Source organism: Lissotriton vulgaris, chromosome 1_1 (assembly GCF_964263255.1).
Source record: "Lissotriton vulgaris chromosome 1_1, aLisVul1.2, whole genome shotgun sequence".
Classification (NCBI taxonomy): Eukaryota; Metazoa; Chordata; class Amphibia; order Caudata; family Salamandridae; genus Lissotriton; species Lissotriton vulgaris.
Window position 1 is genome coordinate 1,201,739,330 of NC_141685.1, and position 13,925 is coordinate 1,201,753,254.

Below are 13,925 nucleotides of genomic sequence, written 5' to 3' on the forward strand. Positions count from 1 at the left end.
AAAATAGTATTACATACTCAAGGAAGGAAGCTCATCTAACCTCTTCTCCTGGACTCTGTATGTTGGACTCTGATACTCAAGATTGATTGTTGATAAGGATAATCTGTCTTTGTACCTCAATCCCACTCTCAAAAAGGACACAGTGCTTTGACTGGTTCAGATTCCTTTACCATTCCCCCTCCTACGTGGCTGGCAGTCATGAATACAGATAGTAACCTACTGCATAACTTCTGATATCTCATCCTCCTGTGTGGTTAGCTTCCACAAGGACAATTGGTCCAGGGGTGTCTGACATCATAAAGCTAAAGCAAGAAGTTGTCTGACATGAGGTGCCATTCTGTTGCCTAGCAGTCTGACATCATAAAGCTAAAGCAAGATGTTTTCGGACTAGAGGGCCACTCTGTTGCATAGCAGCTGGCATCATGAAGTTTAAGGAAGATGTTGTCTGACATGAAAGCCACTCTGTTGCCTAACAAGGAGTAGGATACATTCATCCTGGTAATGAGATGAGTTGAAGGGTAGACAGGATGCCCAACGAAATGATGAGATGGTAAGAAGATAGAAATTAGGACTTTATTTAAGACTTACACATTTGTATGAACGGAAGTTTGAGCATAAGAGTCTCCACTTCACCGTTGCTAAACTGATAGTATTTGGCTAAAGAGAAGATGCAAATGATGCTATTCATAGTTTCTATTATTCCCGTTAACTGTAGCATAACCCTTCCTCTCTCAACTTACAAGCTGGCTTAATTTCTACTGGCGTACCATATCCTAAAACAAAGGAAGTGAGAAGGGTGCGCTGACACTTGGCTGGCAAAATATTTATATCCCAATGTACGTGCTACAATTGTTTAGAGAGTGTTAGCAAATGAAGCAAGGGAATGCAGAGAAGTATGAGAGGTTATAAACACAAATTGAGATTTGATTTTTTTATTGATCTGTTGATTTTTACAATAAAACAGACTCCATAGTATTGATCTGGTTACCCTTTATAAAAATCTAAACTTTTTGTATTGCTTATACTAAATGTACTAACAGTGGACTTTTCCATCTGCAGATTATACTGAATGACCAGCAGTGGCAGTGTTTCTCAGCAGAGTTTCTCTGAATTGCCGAGACTGAAGCAAAAAAAAAAAAAAAGGAAGTCTTCTGGCATACTGCATCATTTTACCAATTTATGTGGTAAGTAAAACTCCCAATCATTCTTTTAGGCATTAACACGATGTTAATAGCATCGGAATGTCCTCACTACTTTATAGTGGGAGCCTGTGCCTGAATAGAATTTCTGTCAAGATGGAAGTAATGTGGATCACATTATGTTGGTCATGATAGATAATAAAAGACTGTCTGACTCAAACTCTACTAAAACCTGCTTTAGATCCTGGTGCTAGCAATGTTCTATACAAGGAAATTGCTGCCTTTGAGACTGAAATGCACCATCTCACTTATGAAAAATAGTGTTACATACTCAAGGAAGGAAGCTCATCTAACCTCTTCTCCTGGACTCTGTATGTTGGACTCTGATACTCAAGATGGATTGTTGGTAAGGATAATCTGTCTTTGTACCTCAATCCCACTCTCAAAAAGGACACAGTGCTTTGACTGGTTCAGATTCCTTTACCATTCCCCCTCCTACGTGGCTGGCAGTCATGAATACAGATAGTAACCTACTGCATAACTTCTGATATCTCATCCTCCTGTGTGGTAAGCTTCCACAAGGACAATTGGTCCAGGGGTGTCTGACATCATAAAGCTAAAGCAAGAAGTTGTCTGACATGAGGTGCCATTCTGTTACCTAGCAGTCTGACATCATAAAGCTAAAGCAAGATGTTTTCGGACTAGAGGGCGACTCTGTTGCATAGCAGCTGGCATCTTGAAGTTTAAGGAAGATGTTGTCTGACATGAGAGCCACTCTGTTGCCTAACAAGGAGTAGGATACATTCATCCTGGTAATGAGATGAGTTGAAGGGTAGACAGGATGCCAAACGAAATGATGAGATGGTAAGAAGATAGAAATTAGGACTTTATTTAAGACTTACACATTTGTATGAACGGAAGTTTGAGCATAAGAGTCTCCACTTCACCGTTGCTAAACTGATAGTATTTGGCGAAAGAGAAGATGCAAATGATGCTATTCATAGTTTCTATTATTCCCGTTAACTGTAGCATAACCCTTCCTCTCTCAACTTACCAGCTGGCTTAATTTCTACTGGCGTACCATATCCTAAAACAAAGGAAGTGAGAAGGGTGCGCTGACACTTGGCTGGCAAAATATTTATATCCCAATGTACGTGCTACAATTGTTTAGAGAGTGTTAGCAAATGAAGCAAGGGAATGCAGAGAAGTATGAGAGGTTATAAACACAAATTGAGATTTGATTTTTTTATTGATCTGTTGATTTTTACAATAAAACAGACTCCATAGTATTGATCTGGTTACCCTTTATAAAAATCTAAACTTTTTGTATTGCTTATACTAAATGTACTAACAGTGGACTTTTCCATCTGCAGATTATACTGAATGACCAGCAGTGGCAGTGTTTCTCAGCAGAGTTTCTCTGAATTGCCGAGACTGAAGCAAAAAAAAAAAAAAAGGAAGTCTTCTGGCATACTGCATCATTTTACCAATTTATGTGGTAAGTAAAACTCCCAATCATTCTTTTAGGCATTAACACGATGTTAATAGCATCGGAATGTCCTCACTACTTTGTAGTGGGAGCCTGTGCCTGAATATAATTTCTGTCAAGATGGAAGTAATGTGGATCACATTATGTTGGTCATGATAGATAATAAAAGACTGTCTGACTCAAACTCTACTAAAACCTGCTTTAGATCCTGGTGCTAGCAATGTTCTATACAAGGAAATTGCTGCCTTTGAGACTGAAATGCACCATCTCACTTATGAAAAATAGTGTTACATACTCAAGGAAGGAAGCTCAACTAACCTCTTCTACTGCACTCTGTATGTTGGACTCTGATACTCAAGATGGATTGTTGTTAAGGATAATCTGTCTTTGTACCTCAATCCCACTCTCAAAAAGGACACAGTGCTTTGACTGGTTCAGATTCCTTTACCATTCCCCCTCATACGTGGCTGGCAGTCATGAATACAGATAGTAACCTACTGCATAACTTCTGATATCTCATCCTCCTGTGTGGTTAGCTTCCACAAGGACAATTGGTCCAGGGGTGTCTGACATCATAAAGCTAAAGCAAGAAGTTGTCTGACATGAGGTGCCATTCTGTTGCCTAGCAGTCTGACATCATAAAGCTAAAGCAAGATGTTTTCGGACTAGAGGGCCACTCTGTTGCATAGCAGCTGGCATCATGAAGTTTAAGGAAGATGTTGTCTGACATGAGAGCCACTCTGTTGCCTAACAAGGAGTAGGATACATTCATCCTGGTAATGAGATGAGTTGCAGGGTAGACAGGATGCCCAACGAAATGAGGAGATGGTAAGAAGATAGAAATTAGGACTTTATTTAAGACTTACACATTTGTATGAACAGAAGTTTGAGCATAAGAGTCTCCACTTCACCGTTGCTAAACTGATAGGATTTGGCTAAAGAGAAGATGCAAATGATGCTATTCATAGTTTCTATTATTCCCGTTAACTGTAGCATAACACTTACTCTCTCAACTTACCAGCTGGCTTAATTGCTACTGGCGTACCATATCCTAAAACAAAGGAAGTGAGAAGGGTGCGCTGAGACTTGGCTGGCAAAAATATTTATATACCAATGTACGTGCTGCAATTGTTTAGAGAGTGTTAGCAAATGAAGCAAGGGAATGCAGAGAAGTATGAGAGGTTATAAACACAAATTGAGATTTGATTTTTTTATTGATCTGTTGATTTTTACAATAAAACAGACTCCATAGTATTGATCTGGTTACCCTTTATAAAAATCTAAACTTTTTGTATTGCTTATACTAAATGTACTAACAGTGGACTTTTCCATCTGCAGATTATACTGAATGACCAGCAGTGGCAGTGTTTCTCAGCAGAGTTTCTCTGAATTGCCGAGACTGAAGCAAAAAAAAAAAAAAAAGGAAGTCTTCTGGCATACTGCATCATTTTACCAATTTATGTGGTAAGTAAAACTCCCAATCATTCCTTTAGGCATTAACACGATGTTAATAGCATCGGAATGTCCTCACTACTTTATAGTGGGAGCCTGTGCCTGAATATAATTTCTGTCAAGATGGAAGTAATGTGGATCACATTATGTTGGTCATGATAGATAATAAAAGACTGTCTGACTCAAACTCTACTAAAACCTGCTTTAGATCCTGGTGCTAGCAATGTTCTATACGAGGAAATTGCTGCCTTTGAGACTGAAATGCACCATCTCACTTATGAAAAATAGTATTACATACTCAAGGAAGGAAGCTCATCTAACCTCTTCTCCTGGACTCTGTATGTTGGACTCTGATACTCAAGATTGATTGTTGATAAGGATAATCTGTCTTTGTACCTCAATCCCACTCTCAAAAAGGACACAGTGCTTTGACTGGTTCAGATTCCTTTACCATTCCCCCTCCTACGTGGCTGGCAGTCATGAATACAGATAGTAACCTACTGCATAACTTCTGATATCTCATCCTCCTGTGTGGTTAGCTTCCACAAGGACAATTGGTCCAGGGGTGTCTGACATCATAAAGCTAAAGCAAGAAGTTGTCTGACATGAGGTGCCATTCTGTTGCCTAGCAGTCTGACATCATAAAGCTAAAGCAAGATGTTTTCGGACTAGAGGGCCACTCTGTTGCATAGCAGCTGGCATCATGAAGTTTAAGGAAGATGTTGTCTGACATGAAAGCCACTCTGTTGCCTAACAAGGAGTAGGATACATTCATCCTGGTAATGAGATGAGTTGAAGGGTAGACAGGATGCCCAACGAAATGATGAGATGGTAAGAAGATAGAAATTAGGACTTTATTTAAGACTTACACATTTGTATGAACGGAAGTTTGAGCATAAGAGTCTCCACTTCACCGTTGCTAAACTGATAGTATTTGGCTAAAGAGAAGATGCAAATGATGCTATTCATAGTTTCTATTATTCCCGTTAACTGTAGCATAACCCTTCCTCTCTCAACTTACAAGCTGGCTTAATTTCTACTGGCGTACCATATCCTAAAACAAAGGAAGTGAGAAGGGTGCGCTGACACTTGGCTGGCAAAATATTTATATCCCAATGTACGTGCTACAATTGTTTAGAGAGTGTTAGCAAATGAAGCAAGGGAATGCAGAGAAGTATGAGAGGTTATAAACACAAATTGAGATTTGATTTTTTTATTGATCTGTTGATTTTTACAATAAAACAGACTCCATAGTATTGATCTGGTTACCCTTTATAAAAATCTAAACTTTTTGTATTGCTTATACTAAATGTACTAACAGTGGACTTTTCCATCTGCAGATTATACTGAATGACCAGCAGTGGCAGTGTTTCTCAGCAGAGTTTCTCTGAATTGCTGAGACTGAAGCAAAAAAAAAAAAAAGGAAGTCTTCTGGCATACTGCATCATTTTACCAATTTATGTGGTAAGTAAAACTCCCAATCATTCTTTTAGGCATTAACACGATGTTAATAGCATCGGAATGTCCTCACTACTTTATAGTGGGAGCCTGTGCCTGAATATAATTTCTGTCAAGATGGAAGTAATGTGGATCACATTATGTTGGTCATGATAGATAATAAAAGACTGTCTGACTCAAACTCTACTAAAACCTGCTTTAGATCCTGGTGCTAGCAATGTTCTATACGAGGAAATTGCTGCCTTTGAGACTGAAATGCACCATCTCACTTATGAAAAATAGTATTACATACTCAAGGAAGGAAGCTCATCTAACCTCTTCTCCTGGACTCTGTATGTTGGACTCTGATACTCAAGATGGATTGTTGTTAAGGATAATCTGTCTTTGTACCTCAATCCCACTCTCAAAAAGGACACATTGCTTTGACTGGTTCAGATTCCTTTACCATTCCCCCTCCTACGTGGCTGGCAGTCATGAATACAGACAGTAACCTACTGCATAACTTTTGATATCTCATCCTCCTGTGTCGTTAGCTTCCACAAGGACAATTGGTCCAGGGGTGTCTGACATCATAAAGCTAAAGCAAGAAGTTGTCTGACATGAGGTGCCATTCTGTTGCCTAGCAGTCTGACATCATAAAGCTAAAGCAAGATGTTTTCGGACTAGAGGGCCACTCTGATGCATAGCAGCTGGCATCATGAAGTTTAAGGAAGATGTTGTCTGACATGAGAGCCACTCTGTTGCCTAACAAGGAGTAGGATACATTCATCCTGGTAATGAGATGAGTTGCAGGGTAGACAGGATGCCCAACGAAATGATGAGATGGTAAGAAGATAGAAATTAGGACTTTATTTAAGACTTACACATTTGTATGAACGGAAGTTTGAGCATAAGAGTCTCCAGTTCACCGTTGCTAAACTGATAGTATTTGGCTAAAGAGAAGATGCAAATGATGCTATTCATAGTTTCTATTATTCCCGTTAACTGTAGCATAACCCTTCCTCTCTCAACTTACCAGCTGGCTTAATTTCTACTGGCGTACCATATCCTAAAACAAAGGAAGTGAGAAGGGTGCGCTGACACTTGGCTGGCAAAATATTTATATCCCAATGTACGTGCTACAATTGTTTAGAGAGTGTTAGCAAATGAAGCAAGGGAATGCAGAGAAGTATGAGAGGTTATAAACACAAATTGAGATTTGATTTTTTTATTGATCTGTTGATTTTTACAATAAAACAGACTCCATAGTATTGATCTGGTTACCCTTTATAAAAATCTAAACTTTTTGTATTGCTTATACTAAATGTACTAACAGTGGACTTTTCCATCTGCAGATTATACTGAATGACCAGCAGTGGCAGTGTTTCTCAGCAGAGTTTCTCTGAATTGCCGAGACTGAAGCCAAAAAAAAAAAGGAAGTCTTTTGGCATACTGCATCATTTTACAAATTTATGTGGTAAGTAAAACTCCCAATCATTCTTTTAGGCATTAAAACGATGTTAATAGCATTGGAATGTCCTCACTACTTTATAGTGGGAGCCTGTGCCTGAATATAATTTCTGTCAAGATGGAAGTAATGTGGATCACATTATGTTGGTCATGATAGATAATAAAAGACTGTCTGACTCAAACTCTACTAAAACCTGCTTTAGATCCTGGTGCTAGCAATGTTCTATACGAGGAAATTGCTGCCTTTGAGACTGAAATGCACCATCTCACTTATGAAAAATAGTATTACATACTCAAGGAAGGAAGCTCATCTAACCTCTTCTCCTGGACTCTGTATGTTGGACTCTGATACTCAAGATTGATTGTTGATAAGGATAATCTGTCTTTGTACCTCAATCCCACTCTCAAAAAGGACACATTGCTTTGACTGGTTCAGATTCCTTTACCATTCCCCCTCCTACGTGGCTGGCAGTCATGAATACAGACAGTAACCTACTGCATAACTTTTGATATCTCATCCTCCTGTGTCGTTAGCTTCCACAAGGACAATTGGTCCAGGGGTGTCTGACATCATAAAGCTAAAGCAAGAAGTTGTCTGACATGTGGTGCCATTCTGTTGCCTAGCAGTCTGACATCATAAAGCTAAAGCAAGATGTTTTCGGACTAGAGGGCCACTCTGATGCATAGCAGCTGGCATCATGAAGTTTAAGGAAGATGTTGTCTGACATGAGAGCCACTCTGTTGCCTAACAAGGAGTAGGATACATTCATCCTGGTAATGAGATGAGTTGCAGGGTAGACAGGATGCCCAACGAAATGATGAGATGGTAAGAAGATAGAAATTAGGACTTTATTTAAGACTTACACATTTGTATGAACGGAAGTTTGAGCATAAGAGTCTCCACTTCACCGTTGCTAAACTGATAGTATTTGGCTAAAGAGAAGATGCAAATGATGCTATTCATAGTTTCTATTATTCCCGTTAACTGTAGCATAACCCTTCCTCTCTCAACTTACCAGCTGGCTTAATTTCTACTGGCGTACCATATCCTAAAACAAAGGAAGTGAGAAGGGTGCGCTGACACTTGGCTGGCAAAATATTTATATCCCAATGTACGTGCTACAATTGTTTAGAGAGTGTTAGCAAATGAAGCAAGGGAATGCAGAGAAGTATGAGAGGTTATAAACACAAATTGAGATTTGATTTTTTTATTGATCTGTTGATTTTTACAATAAAACAGACTCCATAGTATTGATCTGGTTACCCTTTATAAAAATCTAAACTTTTTGTATTGCTTATACTAAATGTACTAACAGTGGACTTTTCCATCTGCAGATTATACTGAATGACCAGCAGTGGCAGTGTTTCTCAGCAGAGTTTCTCTGAATTGCCGAGACTGAAGCAAAAAAAAAAAAGGAAGTCTTCTGGCATACTGCATCATTTTACCAATTTATGTGGTAAGTAAAACTCCCAATCATTCTTTTAGGCATTAACACGATGTTAATAGTATCGGAATGTCCTCACTACTTTATAGTGGGAGCCTGTGCCTGAATATAATTTCTGTCAAAATGGAAGTAATGTGGATCACATTATGTTGGTCATGATAGATAATAAAAGACTGTCTGACTCAAACTCTACTAAAACCTGCTTTAGATCCTGGTGCTAGCAATGTTCTATACGAGGAAATTGCTGCCTTTGAGACTGAAATGCACCATCTCACTTATGAAAAATAGTGTTACATACTCAAGGAAGGAAGCTCATCTAACCTCTTCTCCTGGACTCTGTATGTTGGACTCTGATACTCAAGATGGATTGTTGTTAAGGATAATCTGTCTTTGTACCTCAATCCCACTCTCAAAAAGGACAGTGCTTTGACTGGTTCAGATTCCTTTACCATTCCCCCTCCTACGTGGCTGGCAGTCATGAATACAGATAGTAACCTACTGCATAACTTCTGATATCTCATCCTCCTGTGTGGTTAGCTTCCACAAGGACAATTGGTCCAGGGGTGTCTGACATCATAAAGCTAAAGCAAGAAGTTGTCTGACATGAGGTGCCATTCTGTTGCCTAGCAGTCTGACATCATAAAGCTAAAGCAAGATGTTTTCGGACTAGAGGGCCACTCTGTTGCATAGCAGCTGGCATCATGAAGTTTAAGGAAGATGTTGTCTGACATGAGAGCCACTCTGTTGCCTAACAAGGAGTAGGATACATTCATCCTGGTAATGAGATGAGTTGCAGGGTAGACAGGATGCCCAACGAAATGATGAGATGGTAAGAAGATAGAAATTAGGACTTTATTTAAGACTTACACATTTGTATGAACAGAAGTTTGAGCATAAGAGTCTCCACTTCACCATTGCTAAACTGATAGGATTTGGCTAAAGAGAAGATGCAAATGATGCTATTCATAGTTTCTATTATTCCCGTTAACTGTAGCATAACCCTTCCTCTCTCAACTTACCAGCTGGCTTAATTGCTACTGGCGTACCATATCCTAAAACAAAGGAAGTGAGAAGGGTGCGCTGAGACTTGGCTGGCAAAAATATTTATATACCAATGTACGTGCTGCAATTGTTTAGAGAGTGTTAGCAAATGAGGCAAGGGAATGCAGAGACGTATGAGAGGTTATAAACACAAATTGAGATTTGATTTTTTTATTGAGCTGTTAATTTTTACAATAAAACAGACTCCATAGTATTGATCTGGTTACCCTTTATAAAAATCTAAACTTTTTGTATTGCTTATACTAAATGTACTAACAGTGGACTTTTCCATCTGCAGATTATACTGAATGACCAGCAGTGGCAGTGTTTCTCAGCAGAGTTTCTCTGAATTGCCGAGACTGAAGCCAAAAAAAAAAAAGGAAGTCTTCTGGCATACTGCATCATTTTACAAATTTATGTGGCAAGTAAAACTCCCAATCATTCTTTTAGGCATTAAAACGATGTTAATAGCATTGGAATGTCCTCACTACTTTATAGTGGGAGCCTGTGCCTGAATATAATTTCTGTCAAAATGGAAGTAATGTGGATCACATTATGTTGGTCATGATAGATAATAAAAGACTGTCTGACTCAAACTCTACTAAAACCTGCTTTAGATCCTGGTGCTAGCAATGTTCTATACGAGGAAATTGCTGCCTTTGAGACTGAAATGCACCATCTCACTTATGAAAAATAGTGTTACATACTCAAGGAAGGAAGCTCATCTAACCTCTTCTCCTGGACTCTGTATGTTGGACTCTGATACTCAAGATGGATTGTTGTTAAGGATAATCTGTCTTTGTACCTCAATCCCACTCTCAAAAAGGACAGTGCTTTGACTGGTTCAGATTCCTTTACCATTCCCCCTCCTACGTGGCTGGCAGTCATGAATACAGATAGTAACCTACTGCATAACTTCTGATATCTCATCCTCCTGTGTGGTTAGCTTCCACAAGGACAATTGGTCCAGGGGTGTCTGACATCATAAAGCTACAGCAAGAAGTTGTCTGACATGAGGTGCCATTCTGTTGCCTAGCAGTCTGACATCATAAAGCTAAAGCAAGATGTTTTCGGACTAGAGGGCCACTCTGTTGCATAGCAGCTGGCATCATGAAGTTTAAGGAAGATGTTGTCTGACATGAGAGCCACTCTGTTGCCTAACAAGGAGTAGGATACATTCATCCTGGTAATGAGATGAGTTGCAGGGTAGACAGGATGCCCAACGAAATGATGAGATGGTAAGAAGATAGAAATTAGGACTTTATTTAAGACTTACACATTTGTATGAACAGAAGTTTGAGCATAAGAGTCTCCACTTCACCGTTGCTAAACTGATAGGATTTGGCTAAAGAGAAGATGCAAATGATGCTATTCATAGTTTCTATTATTCCCGTTAACTGTAGCATAACACTTACTCTCTCAACTTACCAGCTGGCTTAATTGCTACTGGCGTACCATATCCTAAAACAAATGAAGTGAGAAGGGTGCGCTGAGACTTGGCTGGCAAAAATATTTATATACCAATGTACGTGCTGCAATTGTTTAGAGAGTGTTAGCAAATGAGGCAAGGGAATGCAGAGACGTATGAGAGGTTATAAACACAAATTGAGATTTGATTTTTTTATTGAGCTGTTGATTTTTACAATAAAACAGACTCCATAGTATTGATCTGGTTACCCTTTATAAAAATCTAAACTTTTTGTATTGCTTATACTAAATGTACTAACAGTGGACTTTTCCATCTGCAGATTATACTGAATGACCAGCAGTGGCAGTGTTTCTCAGCAGAGTTTCTCTGAATTGCCGAGACTGAAGCCAAAAAAAAAAAAGGAAGTCTTCTGGCATACTGCATCATTTTACAAATTTATGTGGTAAGTAAAACTCCCAATCATTCTTTTAGGCATTAAAACGATGTTAATAGCATTGGAATGTCCTCACTACTTTATAGTGGGAGCCTGTGCCTGAATATAATTTCTGTCAAGATGGAAGTAATGTGGATCACATTATGTTGGTCATGATAGATAATAAAAGACTGTCTGACTCAAACTCTACTAAAACCTGCTTTAGATCCTGGTGCTAGCAATGTTCTATACGAGGAAATTGCTGCCTTTGAGACTGAAATGCACCATCTCACTTATGAAAAATAGTATTACATACTCAAGGAAGGAAGCTCATCTAACCTCTTCTCCTGGACTCTGTATGTTGGACTCTGATACTCAAGATGGATTGTTGTTAAGGATAATCTGTCTTTGTACCTCAATCCCACTCTCAAAAAGGACAGTGCTTTGACTGGTTCAGATTCCTTTACCATTCCCCCTCCTACGTGGCTGGCAGTCATGAATACAGATAGTAACCTACTGCATAACTTCTGATATCTCATCCTCCTGTGTGGTTAGCTTCCACAAGGACAATTGGTCCAGGGGTGTCTGACATCATAAAGCTAAAGCAAGAAGTTGTCTGACATGAGGTGCCATTCTGTTGCCTAGCAGTCTGACATCATAAAGCTAAAGCAAGATGTTTTCGGACTAGAGGGCCACTCTGTTGCATAGCAGCTGGCATCATGAAGTTTAAGGAAGATGTTGTCTGACATGAGAGCCACTCTGTTGCCTAACAAGGAGTAGGATACATTCATCCTGGTAATGAGATGAGTTGCAGGGTAGACAGGATGCCCAACGAAATGATGAGATGGTAAGAAGATAGAAATTAGGACTTTATTTAAGACTTACACATTTGTATGAACAGAAGTTTGAGCATAAGAGTCTCCACTTCACCGTTGCTAAACTGATAGGATTTGGCTAAAGAGAAGATGCAAATGATGCTATTCATAGTTTCTATTATTCCCGTTAACTGTAGCATAACACTTACTCTCTCAACTTACCAGCTGGCTTAATTGCTACTGGCGTACCATATCCTAAAACAAAGGAAGTGAGAAGGGTGCGCTGACACTTGGCTGGCAAAATATTTATATCCCAATGTACGTGCTACAATTGTTTAGAGAGTGTTAGCAAATGAAGCAAGGGAATGCAGAGAAGTATGAGAGGTTATAAACACAAATTGAGATTTGATTTTTTTATTGATCTGTTGATTTTTACAATAAAACAGACTCCATAGTATTGATCTGGTTACCCTTTATAAAAATCTAAACTTTTTGTATTGCTTATACTAAATGTACTAACAGTGGACTTTTCCATCTGCAGATTATACTGAATGACCAGCAGTGGCAGTGTTTCTCAGCAGAGTTTCTCTGAATTGCCGAGACTGAAGCAAAAAAAAAAAAAAGGAAGTCTTCTGGCATACTGCATCATTTTACCAATTTATGTGGTAAGTAAAACTCCCAATCATTCTTTTAGGCATTAACACGATGTTAATAGCATCGGAATGTCCTCACTACTTTATAGTGGGAGCCTGTGCCTGAATATAATTTCTGTCAAAATGGAAGTAATGTGGATCACATTATGTTGGTCATGATAGATAATAAAAGACTGTCTGACTCAAACTCTACTAAAACCTGCTTTAGATCCTGGTGCTAGCAATGTTCTATACGAGGAAATTGCTGCCTTTGAGACTGAAATGCACCATCTCACTTATGAAAAATAGTGTTACATACTCAAGGAAGGAAGCTCATCTAACCTCTTCTCCTGGACTCTGTATGTTGGACTCTGATACTCAAGATGGATTGTTGTTAAGGATAATCTGTCTTTGTACCTCAATCCCACTCTCAAAAATGACAGTGCTTTGACTGGTTCAGATTCCTTTACCATTCCCCCTCCTACGTGGCTGGCAGTCATGAATACAGATAGTAACCTACTGCATAACTTCTGATATCTCATCCTCCTGTGTGGTTAGCTTCCACAAGGACAATTGGTCCAGGGGTGTCTGACATCATAAAGCTAAAGCAAGAAGTTGTCTGACATGAGGTGCCATTCTGTTGCCTAGCAGTCTGACATCATAAAGCTAAAGCAAGATGTTTTCGGACTAGAGGGCCACTCTGTTGCATAGCAGCTGGCATCATGAAGTTTAAGGAAGATGTTGTCTGACATGAAAGCCACTCTGTTGCCTAACAAGGAGTAGGATACATTCATCCTGGTAATGAGATGAGTTGAAGGGTAGACAGGATGCCCAACGAAATGATGAGATGGTAAGAAGATAGAAATTAGGACTTTATTTAAGACTTACACATTTGTATGAACGGAAGTTTGAGCATAAGAGTCTCCACTTCACCGTTGCTAAACTGATAGTATTTGGCTAAAGAGAAGATGCAAATGATGCTATTCATAGTTTCTATTATTCCCGTTAACTGTAGCATAACCCTTCCTCTCTCAACTTACAAGCTGGCTTAATTTCTACTGGCGTACCATATCCTAAAACAAAGGAAGTGAGAAGGGTGCGCTGACACTTGGCTGGCAAAATATTTATATCCCAATGTACGTGCTACAATTGTTTAGAGAGTGT